Source organism: Sander lucioperca, chromosome 8, assembly GCF_008315115.2.
Source record: "Sander lucioperca isolate FBNREF2018 chromosome 8, SLUC_FBN_1.2, whole genome shotgun sequence".
Taxonomy (NCBI): Eukaryota; Metazoa; Chordata; class Actinopteri; order Perciformes; family Percidae; genus Sander; species Sander lucioperca.
This window is the reverse complement of record NC_050180.1, coordinates 14,768,963-14,782,565: the sequence shown is the minus strand read 5'-3', so window position 1 is coordinate 14,782,565 and position 13,603 is coordinate 14,768,963. Positions and strand designations below refer to the sequence as shown.

The following is a 13,603-nucleotide window of genomic DNA, read 5'->3' as shown; positions in this document are numbered from 1 at the left end:
TACTCTCTACTGTTGTCTCTCTACTGTTGTCTCTCTACATACTTCTCCTTTTCCACCTCTGGAACAATAAAACATCAGAGTCATTCAACAGTAACAAACGACAACATGACGACTGCGTTGTTGTTTTCCTCATGACATTTTGAATCCATCATCGGTCTAATTTTCCTACGGGTCTTCAGATACGCTGGAAATGGAAACAGCCGTGATGTATGTGGCTTTGAGTTCCCCTGTGTAGTTTCTGTAGTGCAATAGTTCCTGGAACTTTATGGTTAATTATATTAAGCATGAAAAAGCAGCAAATCCCCCCCAGCTTACCTTTGTCTTTTTCACTTTTGTGAGTTAATCAAGTTCCAGTGGATTAACTGACTTACAGTATTAGCCCTTTTTGATAGTTTTTGTGCACAGAATAGCCTATAAAATACTGAATAACTTACTGATGGCATATTATTCCAACAGTTATTTAAAAACAACCACTGCCAACCCTGAGCAGTGTTTTCCCTTGATTTGTGCAAGACTTAGGTGCACGTATTTGTCTGGTGGTTTAGGGGTTTCCTCCCTCAAGAAAAAGTGCCATTTTTCAATAAAGAACAATCAATTTCACATCATTTTGGACCATTATTATTCCCATATCTGTGTCTAAACAATTGGAAAAGCTAAGGCATATAATACATAAATAACACCCAAAAAGCTTAAAGACAACACTTGCTAAAGAAGTTTAGGTTAGATCTCAGAAAAGCCATTCAGTTAGTTTTAATGCGGACATTGATTTTACATTCATTCGGCATATGTAGTGTCCAAATAACGGCTCGGGTGCTGCACCTAAAGCTCTTAATTGTAGGGAAAACCCTGCTAAATAAATAAAAGGGTTAAAAAAACAAACCCTGCTAACCCAGTCTTATCTGGACGTATAAAATCCCAGCGGAGCTCGCTTTTAGAAACTTTCCTGAGAGCTGTCAAGAGTCTGCAGCCAGAACTCCTAATGGCCTCAGGGGCAACTGTCTGATCTGAGAGAAACCCACAGGCACGTAGAATAACAATTTTAAATGCTGTTTTATTTTTATTTGTAAGTCTGTTTGCTGACTTACAAACTCTCCTCAGCTGCTGCTGCCTGGGGGGAAACAAGTGCACGTTGAAACATTTGGGCTGCCGTCAGTCAGAGGGAACATTTGCTCAAGGACATATTTGCAGATGTTTATGCATTAGCCTGGTCCTACCAGACCCTGGTCCACTAGCCTGGTCCTACCAGACCCTGGTCCACTAGCCTGGTCCTACCAGACCCTGGTCCACTAGCCTGGTCCTACCAGACACTGGTCCACTAGCCTGGTCCTACCAGACTCTGGTACATTAGCCTGGTCCTACCAGACTCTGGTCCATTAGCCTGTTCCTACCAGACCCTGGTCCACTAGCCTGGTCCTACCAGACTCTGGTACATTAGCCTGGTCCTACCAGACTCTGGTCCACTAGCCTGGTCCTACCAGACTCTGGTCCATTAGCCTGGTCCTACCAGACTCTGGTCCATTAGCCTGGTCCTACCAGACTCTGGTCCATTAGCCTGTTCCTACCAGACTCTGGTCCATTAGCCTGGTCCTACCAGACTCTGGTCCATAAGCCTGGTCCTACCAGACTCTGGTCCATTAGCCTGGTCCATTAGCCTGGTCCAAGTTGAAGAATAAAAAAGTTTGCTACTTTGGCTCGGCTACGGCTCTGTGAGCAGACCTGCAAACACCTGCAAACAAACTGTTTACAACTTCAGGAAGCTATTTTTGTTTTTATTTATTCATTTTTTTGACCGTGTATTATGTTTTAAAGTTTCAGTTTTATTAAATAGTTGCTGAAAGCATTTAAACAAACTTTGTATGTAACATTCCAAAATGTTAATTTTGACTAAAAGATTTAAATTTTGATGCATATCGGTTCCAAATATCAGTTTCAATAACTACTAATAATCGGTATCGGTATTGGCCTTGAAAAACCAGTATTGTTCGACCCCCTAACCCCAAAAACTTTTCTTCTGATATTAACTTCTCGTTTTGGTGTCTAATAGTACGTTGTCCATATACGCATTGTTTTCACGGATGGGATCGCCCCGCTTCCAAGCATTGCACGCTAGTGTGCTCGCCACCCGTCTCTCTTCACTGACCAATGACAAGCAAAGAAAGTAGTCTAAACCCTCCTACAACCGCGATGCCTGCAGCTGATTGGACGAACGCTTCACCTGGGTCTGGCTGCTCTCAGATTTCAAAACCGACCATGATGGCGGCTCGTTTGAAATACGTTTGAAACGTGTTTCTGAAAACATTTTAAGCGAGAAATAGGCCACGCAGTTGCTGAATCTGTCTTCATTTCAGACCAACAACGGTCAGTTTAATCTAATTTGCATAAAGTTGACTGAATTCAACTTTATGCAAATATGCAATGTGGGAAATCCGTGGCGATACCCAGCCCTAGTGTGAATGTCTCAGTGCTGCAGCAGCTGCAGCCATCATTCATTCCTTTACTTGACAATATAAACATACCAAGGTGGACTGGCTGCGGGGATTAAGGGAGCGGGAATGTGAGGAATGCCGAGCTCCAAATGAAATCATGCATTATTCAAGTGGAGGAGGAGCAAAGAAGGAAAAGTTATCATTCTTCTGACGACAATGAAGTGGTTAGAGATCATGTTAAACTGTCATTCTGGGACTTTATTAGGACATTCATTGGGCAGCTTTGGTTGTTGCCAGTCGTGTCACGAACCTGACAACAATGGCGTTACACTCACACACCCCTATCCCCCTATCCCAGGACACACACACACACACACACACACACACACACACACACACACACACACACACTTCCTTCCCTTTGGTTTCTTCAATGAGTCGTCGAGGCTACAGCCTGCAGTCACAACTGATGGAGGAGTGAAACTTTAAGTTTTTATCCAGGATTGTGACGTTCAGCCTGGTTCCAGACCTCTGAATCACCACACACAACTCCCATTTGTTCAGTGACTTATTTTTAGGGCTGGGTACCGAATAGGGCTGCACGATGTGAGGAAAATATCTAATTGCGATTATTTTGACTGATATTGCGATATGATGCACGATATTGGAGGGAATGATCACTCTGGTGATTTTTGCGAGGATCTGTACCAAAAGAAGATTTTTGGATGCAATTTCGTGGCTGGGACGTCTCTGCAGCAGCACAATACTAATAATACTAATAATTAAGAAGGGCTTGACACATATTTTGCCTTTCACAAATATTGCACCCCCGTGCAATTTGGATATTGCACTAGTCCGTATTGCGATTACGATGAAATTGCGATTAATTGTGCAGCCCTAGAACCAAATTCAATACTTTTTAGGCACCGATCGAATTGTCTCGTTAGTATCGAGTATCGAAAAAATGCCTCGTCATTCAATACTCAATTTCAATATCTAAGAAGTAAAGCTCATCAGCGTCAGTGAGCCAATCAGCACGCAGCATGCTTCTACCAAGATCCAATAATCTTAAGTCTGTGATTGTCTGTCTAACGTTACGCGTCAAGAGGAACGCAGAAAAAACTCTACATTACGCAGAGAGACTGGGCTCACGTTATAGGAGCTGAGAAACGCCACTCAGAGCTTCCTACGTAGCTACCTAGCTATTTGAATTTGTTTATTTTGCACAATAAAATCAAGACAACATTCACACGAGAAAAGTAACTAATACAAAATAAAGATTGTGCAGTCCCTCCAAGATTTCGTGATGTCTCGATCGCACCACGGATCTTCTGCTTTCACTCTGTTTGGCTGGAAACGGGAATGATGGAGCAGCCGTCCGCAGTACTACTACTATATTATTCATATATTACGCTACTTTTGTGAACCCAAGACTTTTGCAAACTCATTTTATGCACCAAAACAAACTTGAGTGTAGGTTTGTTTTCTCAAGAGATTGGAGAAATTTCAAAAAGCAAACTTCCAACGTTTCAGCGTCAGCGCCAAATTATGTCTTTACAAACTGCTCTGGAACAAATATGGGCGTCACTCTACAGGAAGCTGAGTTTGTTCTGAACATGAAACACACGGGGGATCAGTTATATGCAAATACCCTTAGAAGGTGAATTTAAAAATAAATGTCAGAGGGTTAAAAATAGTCACACAAAAAAAAATCCCTACATACCGTACATGATTCGATTTTGTTTTTTCAGACCCTAATAACTGGCTTCAGTCCCTGATGAGTGAAGCTGCCAGCGGTGGCCCAGGCCGGAGGCTAGAGCGAGGCGAGGGGGAGGGGGGAAGGGTGGGAGGGGTGTAACAGCTACCCGTCTGACACCAACTACAGCCGTGCCCGCCCTGTCATAACTCGTGCCGTAATCAGCTGGAACTGAGCGGCAGAGACACCAGAAGACGCACGTTCACCCCTGGAGAGGGGGAGGAGGGGGCGGGGGGGTGCTTATCTGGAATCACATGATCACATGCATTCATTCAAACAATGACGTCTATTCATGTGCTGCTGGGACCCAACATCGGGTCCTCGGCCGTGCAGGGATGAAGTAGTCATTTGCTCAAAAAGTGATAAAACGTCTGCAGGGTAGAGCTGGGTAACATGGAGAAAATCAAATATCACCATTTCTTTCTTTTTTTTATTAAATACCACGATAACGATATTGCGCCGATATTGTAGGGTTGACTTTAGGTGCTTTCACAAAATATTTACACAATGATATTTTTGATAAATAATCATCAGTAATGTGGATATAATGACCAAGTGGGTAAAAGGCAAATAATAGAACAGCTAGAGCAGTCTGGTAAGTTCAGAAAATGACATCGCTTTACTGTAATGCAGCCTTTAAAACCAGGAAAAGACACCACTTATGTCATATTACGATATTATGATATCCAAAATGTAAGATGATATCTAGTCTCATATATTGATATCGATATAATATCGATATATTGTCCAGCCGACTGAATGTAAAAGAACTTTCCTCACATCTAATGACTGTAGTTGGATTTCTTTAGCTTCAAGTTTTGTCTTTAAGCTTTTTGAGTGTTATGTATTTATTATCTGCTCTAGCTTTTCCAATGTTTTAGACACAGATATGGTGAATATATAATAACGGTCCAAAATTATGTGAAAAAGTGACGCAAAACTACCACAAAAGGACACAAACCGAATATAAAGATACGCCAAATGACCACAGAGACCCAAAACAGCCCCAAAGGATACACAAATGACCAAAAAAGAGACACAACACGACTACAAAGAGACGGAAAAAACATTTTCTTGAGGAAGGACGCCTAAACCCCTTACCAATATGTGCACCTACGTCTTCCACAAAGCCAGAGAAGACCCTGAGCATGAATATGTGAATGAAGATGTTGCCCACCGAAGCAAAGACGTTATCGTGCCGCAAAACCTGCGGAGCTGAAGGGTTGAAGTGGACGGTTGGGCTTACAAAGTGGGCAACTTTGACACTGGCGACCCGCGGTTTGAGTCTTTGAAAAAAGATCTTCAAACAAGTCTTTAACCAATGACTTTTCAACCAAAAGTCAACGTTGGTTTCTGTTAACCATGAAGACCAGGGATGCACCGAATCCAGGATTCGGCTTCGGATTGGGCCGAATATTGGGCTTTTTGACGGGGTTGGGTTTCTGCTGAAGCTTAGAATTTTTTCCCACCGAACCCTACGCTTGCACTACGCGCGCTACGCTGGTCGACGTAATGACGGCGCCGTTGATTACGGGAAGGTGTTTACGTAGGTGGAGCGTTCAATGCAGTAGGCTGTGAGGAAGTGAAAATGGAACTGGTGAGCAGAAAAAGTGTAGTTTGGCAGTACTTTCAGTCAAAAGAAGGCCATTCAAGTCCAGCTACATGTTCAATTTAGGGAATGCCGATTTGTCTCGTGGTGGCGAGGACCCTAAACAACATTCTTTCAATTCTTTCGAAACATCCGAAAGAATATGAGTTGTGATGAAGGAATCTACAGACAGCAGCCAAAATGCAGCAACTTCAGGTACAGCAAAGGAAGGACAGTCACTGTTTACTTCATTAATGTGTTTACTGTGTTCATGGACTGAGGATGGGACGAGGATTCAGCAGAATCTTAACCAGTGGATTCGGTATTCGGCCGAACCCCAAAAACCCCCAAAATCTGGATTCGGTGCATCCCTAATGAAGACGGCGCTCCGCAAACTGGTTTATCCCAGTGAGAGACTCAAATAGTCCAAATACGCACGTTGCAGCTGGTTTTCAGAGTAAATAGCTCTATGTTAAACACATTCATAAGCGGAAGTCAAATTCTGGGTATTTTCCCATTGACCTGCAGTTACAGATGCAACATTAACATCATTAGAGCTGCAAATACCCATCTATTAAACGATTATTTGTCTACTGTTAAATGAATTGCTAACTGTATTTTGAGAAGCGATTAATTGTTTAGAGTCTGTTTTTATGAAAAAACAGTGAAACTTGTGTGAGCTCAGCTTGTTAAATGTCAATATGTTCTAGTTTCTTCTCTCCTCTGTGACAGTAAACTGAATATCTCTGAGTTGTGGACATTTGAGGGAAGAGAACATGATCATTAATTGCAGCCCTAAAACATCATCCGTGCTCAGGTTAACTTAAATCTACATTGCAGTGAACCACGATGCTGTTGTTGGTGTGCAGAGCGAGCGGCTGTCAGAAATGTCTGATAAATGTCTGAGAGAAGGGAGTGAATCTGGACCGAGAAACACAACGATCTGCCAAAGGAAAACTAAATATGATCTCACAGTATCATCCAGTGTGAAGCAAGGAAAATTGTAAGATGGCCAAGATAAGATCTTTATCAAAAGGGTTCAACAGTAAGTGTTGCCCGGTGGCCGGGGGGGAAAGTAAAACGCCACGTCGGACGAGTATATATTAGGGCTGTCAATCGATTAAAAAATGTAATCTAATTAATTACAGACTCTGTGATTAATTAATCGAAATTAATCGCATACATAATTAACGGTGCTTGAACCGATACTTTTTAAGAAAGTAAAAAAAGAAAAGAAAATAAAAGGGTACTAAACAACAGTCGGTGACATTAAAGAATGGCTTGTTTATTGCTAAGGCCATATGGTCAAAATTAAATGATTTAATAATAATAAATCAAAAATAATAATGTATAACAATAACAATAACTTATTTCACTAGTAAATTGCTGTTGAACGACAAAAACAACCATCAGATAGGAAAAGGACATTTACAATAACTTCAAATGCACCACGAAGCTGTAGTTTACCAGTTTCATTGAACGCACCATCTGTGTTGTTTTTCCGACGGCAGCTGCAGATTGTTACATAACCGTGTTTAATCCAGCTACTAGCTAGCGGTAGGCTAATGTTAGCTGCTGTTGTGTATAGTGTTAACTAGCTAGCGGTAGGCTAACGTTAGCTGCTGTTGAGTATAGTGTTAAGTAGCTAGCGGTAGGCTAACGTTAGCTACTGTTGAGTACAGTGTTAACTACCTAGCGGTAGGCTAACGTTAGCTGCTGTCGAGTATAGTGTTAACTAGCTAGCGGTAGGCTAAAGTTAGCTGCTGTTGAGTATAGTGGTAACTACCTAGCGGTAGGCTAATGTTAGCTGCTGTCGAGTATAGTGTTAACTAGCTAGCGGTAGGCTAACGTTAGCTGCTGTCGAGTATAGTGTTAACTAGCTAGCGGTAGGCTAACGTTAGCTGCTGTTGAGTACAGTGTTAACTAGCTAGCGGTAGGCTAACGTTAGCTGCTGTCGAGTATAGTGTTAACTAGCTAGCGGTAGGCTAACGTTAGCTGGTCGAGTATAGTGTTAACTAGCTAGCGGTAGGCTAACGTTAGCTGCTGTCGAGTACAGTGTTAACTAGCTAGCGGTAGGCTAACGTTAGCTGCTGTCGAGTATAGTGTTAACTAGCTAGCGGTAGGCTAACGTTAGCTGCTGTCGAGTATAGTGTTAACTAGCTAGCGGTAGGCTAACGTTAGCTGCTGTTGAGTACAGTGTTGACTAGCTAGCGGTAGGCTAACGTTAGCTGCTGTCGAGTATAGTGTTAACTAGCTAGTGGTAGGCTAACGTTAGCTGCTGTTGAGTATAGTGTTAACTAGCGTCACATGCAGCGATGTTTGTGTTTCCTGTATCGTCTGTTTCAGAGCATCAGAGAGAAGAGCAGACATATCAGTGGCACCAGATTTTCGTCTGTATGCAAACGTCAATATAGAATGGATTAATCTGCGTTAATTTTTTTAACGCGTTATTTTTTATTATATATTATATTATTATATTTTGACAGCCCTAGTAAATATACAACAACCCACTTGCCCGTCCGGGCGTCATCGTGTCGTGATCATTTGATCTGAATGTGCCGTTGACCAATGAAGACTTGAGTTGGCGCTGCATGCTTTTGACATTATTTTTGACGTTATTTGACACTTTCGATGCATTCAACGTTTGACATTTTTTCGACTTTTTTAGACCTTAGGCTTTTTTAATGGGGTTTTTGTTTCTCGAAGTTTAACATTTTCTTTTACGTTGTTTTCCAAGGCTTTTCCCCTGTTTCTTTTTGTAAAGGGGCCAGTAAAACTTGACTTTGGGCAAGTAAAAAAAAAACTTACTTGCCCGACGGGACAAAAAACCTTAGCGTTGAACGCTGCTTAAAGGACAAATCCGGCGCAAAATGAACCTAGAGGTTGATGACACATTTGTACCGAGTCGACCGTTCTCTGAGATTAGTTTTCATGCTAATCAAATGTGACCAATGTGAACGCCGTGTAAATAGTAACCAGTAACATAGCTCAAGCACGGCGTTCGGCGTTCGACCGGTCGTGACTGTTTTCCCAAGATGTATACGTGAACGGTACTGTCTTTATGATCTATCTTTTTAATAAACTGTCTGTACACTTACAAAGTTCTCAATGCTTCGGTTTACCTGTAGGGACCCTCGTCGTACTACAGTGGAAGTGTGGTGCTATTTTGAGCCTTGTTAGTGGTGTAGAAATAACGATTTCTTTTTACTTTACCCGTCCCCCGACATTATACAGTCCTTCCAGAAAAATGCGTTTTTTTGTGATTGTTGCGGGCAAAAATCCTTGATTATGCGGCACGTTTTCTTAAAAAAATGCGATGGAATATGCGGGATATTTATGCAATTTTATGCGATGAAATTGCGGGAACTTGCAAAAACTGCAGTTTCATCATGGCTTCATGGCGGGGTTTGCAGCTTTTCGATGATGTTCACGTCACGTAATTACATCATTTCATAACATTCCCATGGCAACAGGGGGAAATGGCTGCTCTTGTGTGAAGTAAACGCAACATTTTTCAACTTTCTGCTAAGATATGTGTGACTTTTTTGCAACGAAAATGCAGGGATTATGAAATCATGCAATCAATAAATCGGCAATTTATGCGGCAAAAGTGCGGCGTATTTGAAAAATTTCAGACTTTGGCTGATTATGCATTGGATTATGCATTGAATTATGCGATCGCATAATCACGTTTTCTGGAGGGACTGATTATAAGCTAATTAGCAGTTTGGGCTAAATCTGGTCACATTCGATTAGCATGAAAACATGTCCCAGAGAACGGTCGAACTCGGACACGTGTTATTAACCCCTAGGTTCATTTTGCGTCGGATTTGTCCTTTAATCGAGAAAGTTGCTGTCAAAGGCGCTGTTTTGTTATTTTTGTTGCTAAGAATGTTTTGGGCAGTCTATATCAGCTTAAGTGGACTCTATATTTAGAATATTTTCAGCCCTTTACGACGGGGAACTGAAGCTGTTATCTCTGCTCTCTTCAAAGCCACCAGACTCCTTTAGACAAAAACAGACGTTTTACCTCCCAGAACACATAAAAAAGTTATACCGGTATCGATACCAATACCGTGACTTCAATTCCGGTTCCTAAACGATACTTTTCGATACCAATTTTATAAAACCAAAAGAAAATAACAATATTACAAATCTTTTTATGTATGTTTCAGCTCCTACTACGTGAGTCCCGTCTCTCTGTAACGTAGAGTTTTCCCCGCGTGTCTCTACGACGTGTAACATTAGGCAGCCAATCACAGCCATTATTAGATCTTGGTAGAAGCGTGCTGCGTGCTGATTGGCTCACTGACGCTGATGAGATTTACATGACGAGGCATTTTTCGACACAGTGATATTTAAGAGCCAATTCGGTCGGTGCCTAAAAAGTATTGAATTCGATACCCAGTCCTATCTACCGCTGCCTCCATCGGTTAGTTAGTGTTGTTGTGTGACTTTGGTGTTTTAAAGGGTCAGGAACTCACAAAACTAACAAACTAACTAACCGATCAAGGGAAAATCAAAGAAACAAGGTAGTCTGTGGACGCTGTAGTGCTCATCTAATGTATAATATATAAGACAGCAGCTTTTAATCAATCTGGGCCATCACAAAGCCTCTTTTAGTCTTTGGTGCCATTAATTATTTCAAGCTACATTATCTAATTTAATATAAAAAACAAGAGGGCCATGGATAAGTAGTCACCGCTCGTGTTATTGTTTTTAATATATGATACATACATATATACATAGATAGATAGATATATATATATATATATATATATATATATATATCCACCACTCCTCTATACATCAGTGTTTGTGTACATTGGCTTCTTGTATGGGAACATGTAGACACACATGTAGTTATGGTTCCATCCACTTCGTCAATCGAATTATCTGAAGTTCGCTAAAAACATTCATGCGAATAAAGCCGGTGAAAGTGTGTTTCCATCCGACGGCTTTACAGCGACTAAAAACCTGTTGCGTTATGACGTTGCATGCTGTTTTGACTTGATTTGAGACATTTTAAGGCGTTTCCATTCAATTAGCGAACAAAGTTTGCAAGCCAATATGGAATCACATAGCCTGACGCGCAAGATGTTGGGTCTAGGAACTCCCCATTGGCTGGGCTCAATCCGAGGGGCGGGATAAACGGTTGTCTTTCAAATTCTCTCTGCACGCAATAGAATAGCGCTCCAACCAACCAGAGCAACGCTAGTTGATAGGTTAAACTTTTGCCGTATCCGGTCGGCAAAACTTCGAACACATCTTCCTTTTTTAAGAATGACTTCAGTGCTGTTCTTTGTTCTTTTCTCAAAGAAAAGCAGAACTCCAAGTCTTCCAGAGTCGCGGCCAAAGCCGATTCCAAAGACCGCTGTTCTCCAGCAGCAGCAGCCATAAGCCCCGCCCACCGACTCTATACACGATGTGATTGGCCTGACTAGAATTTGGTTTTTCCAGCTCGCAAGCCAACAGAGAGTTGCTAGACTGACACTGGCTGCAAATTACATTTGCTGCCGCTAGGGTGCGTCTAGATTTCTAGGCTAGGAATCACGTTGTCTACATACAAATGATTAATATCAATATTAATACTGCACAAGTTGTAATAGTGCTAATTAGGGATAGGCCGAGTATTGGCCTAACACTTGGCCAACACTATCTGACTCTCTGTTACTCCGTATTATGTTGAAAGTTTCTCATTTATTAAATAATTGCTTAAATTACAAAACACTTTCACCCAGGTAACGCTCCTTTGTTCCTCGGGAGTGTTTTAATCCAAACCACCATCTTTTTCTAGTCGTTTTGGTGTCTAAACTTAACTGTCATCACCGCATGACGCTCACTTTTTCTGGTTAAACTCCACTACCACGGCCCCTGAAAGGACCGTCATCTGGCGGTGCCTGTAGCCGGCTCACAGTCACCTATTGGCGGCTGAACACCTGCCGCTGGTAGCCCCCGTCCTGGAGCTCTGTAGCGGCTAAATACAACCAGCAACTGCCGCTCGGATTTTATTGTTCTATGGCGCTCTATGTGTTGACGTCAACAGTAAAATCCGAGCTGGTGGGCGCCTGGGTAGCTCACCTGGTAGAGCAGCGGCCCGTATGTAGAGGCTCAGTCCTCGACGCAGCGGCTCAGGGTTTGAGTCCGACCTGCGGCCATTTGCTGCATGTCTTCCCTCTCTCTCTCTCTCTCTCTCTCTCTCTCTCACCCCTTTCCTGTCTACAGCTGTCTGGCTAAAATGCCCCAAAAATGTATCTTACAAAAGAATATAAATCGGAGCTGTTACATTTCTTTTTGGACAGTTAACTTTAGGCTATGATTCTACTTCAATAAAATACTATATCACAGCACATTCAGCATTATTGTTGTCATATATCTCTTGAATAACCTAATTTGAGAGACATTTAACAAGAAATGGATTGTGTTTTACTCTCTTGAAATCCTGTATGGGTTCAGAGATATGAGCCAAAATTATGAGATAATCAACTTGTTACTATTTTAGTTATGCCTGCAGCAAATTATTGTTTTCATTATCCATTCATCTACAGGTTATTTTCTAAAAAATTATTCAATGAAACGGTCCATAAAATGTCAGAAAACTGTGAAAAATGCCCAGTAAAGTACCCAGGATGACGCCTTCAATTGTTTAAAACCTAAAAGGTATTCATGTAAAAATCATAGAAGAGTAATACAATCAGCAAATATTCACATTGGAGAAGCTAGAACGAGAGATGGGTGGTCGTTTTGTCAATAGGGCTGGGCGATATCACCTAAAAATAAAATCCCCGATTTTTCTTCTCCCCCTACTTAAAATCAATCTGCAGATGACAAAGAAATTGTTCAAAACTAGTTTTAACTTTATTTTGTTTTGACTCACACACACGCACACACATGGGGCATGTATACCATTATGATTATTCATGCCAATTTTGTGGAAATATAAATTGGTTTGAGTGTTTTCCCTTTTTTTGGATTTGGGGGGGGGCTATATATTCAACAACAAACAAACGGATGCGTGAGATAAAGCTGTTTTCACACATACAGGTAATTCACTTCTCGTTCCTCGCTAAAAGTTCAAATCATTTTAACGTTATTGGGCAACCTTGCCCCTATTTTCACCTGTTGCTGAGTAACGTACATTAACATCCCATGGTCTCTTGAATGTAGCATACCTGTAGCGAGCTCCTTCGTAGTAACCATAGACTGTATATTATTAATATTAACAGTCTATGGTAGTAACTAGCGGTAGAAACAAACGTCGAAGAGGAGCTCAGCGCTACAGAGCGGCGATTGCTAGTTGTTTAAGCCGCTACAGACCTCCGTCACAGCTCGGTCGTATCAGCGGCATTTAGTAGATGTGTTGAGCCGCAAAAGAGTTCCTCAACACCGCCTCTGGTGCCCCGCGTGGTGGTCCTTTAGGCCAGCGGTAGCTGGTGGTTCAGTTATCTGAGAATAGGTGACTCTCAGCCGGGGACAGAGCACCGCGAGCTGCCGGTCATTTCGGCGGAGATTACGGATAAGTAAGTAATGAAACTACTAGTTCAGAAAAGAATTAATGTTAGTCCCTGTCGCTGCCATGTTGTTTGTGTATCTCTATGGCAAACGCGCGGGGGGAGGGCTGAGCCCGTTCGGAGCTACGGGAGCCCAGAGGGGAGCGTCGGCGGATGTTAAGGTGGATCGATTTTCATTTTAACAAATCGACGTTAACTACACATTTGAGTTAATCGATAAAATCGATTTATCGCCCAGCCCTATTTGTCAACTATCAAAACTCTTTACAAAATAATTCATTTTCTGTTAATCGGTTTTCAATATCAGCTCTAATTTGCATCA

General features: G+C 41.8%; 1 protein-coding gene and 1 long non-coding RNA gene across 2 annotated transcripts in view; one reads left to right on the top strand and one right to left on the bottom strand.

The window, feature by feature from the left end:
* LOC116046798 overlaps positions 1-3,578 on the top strand; it is a 13,688-nt gene extending 10,110 nt beyond the window's left edge. The window contains exon 3 of the long non-coding RNA XR_004104239.2: positions 3,568-3,578. This is a non-coding gene — a long non-coding RNA (uncharacterized LOC116046798). The remainder of the gene's footprint in view (positions 1-3,567) is intronic.
* The window catches only part of LOC116046037 (SH3 domain-binding protein 4), a 59,632-nt gene that overhangs the window by 41,800 nt on the left and 4,229 nt on the right, over positions 1-13,603 (bottom strand). The gene's annotated exons all lie outside the window — the stretch shown is intronic.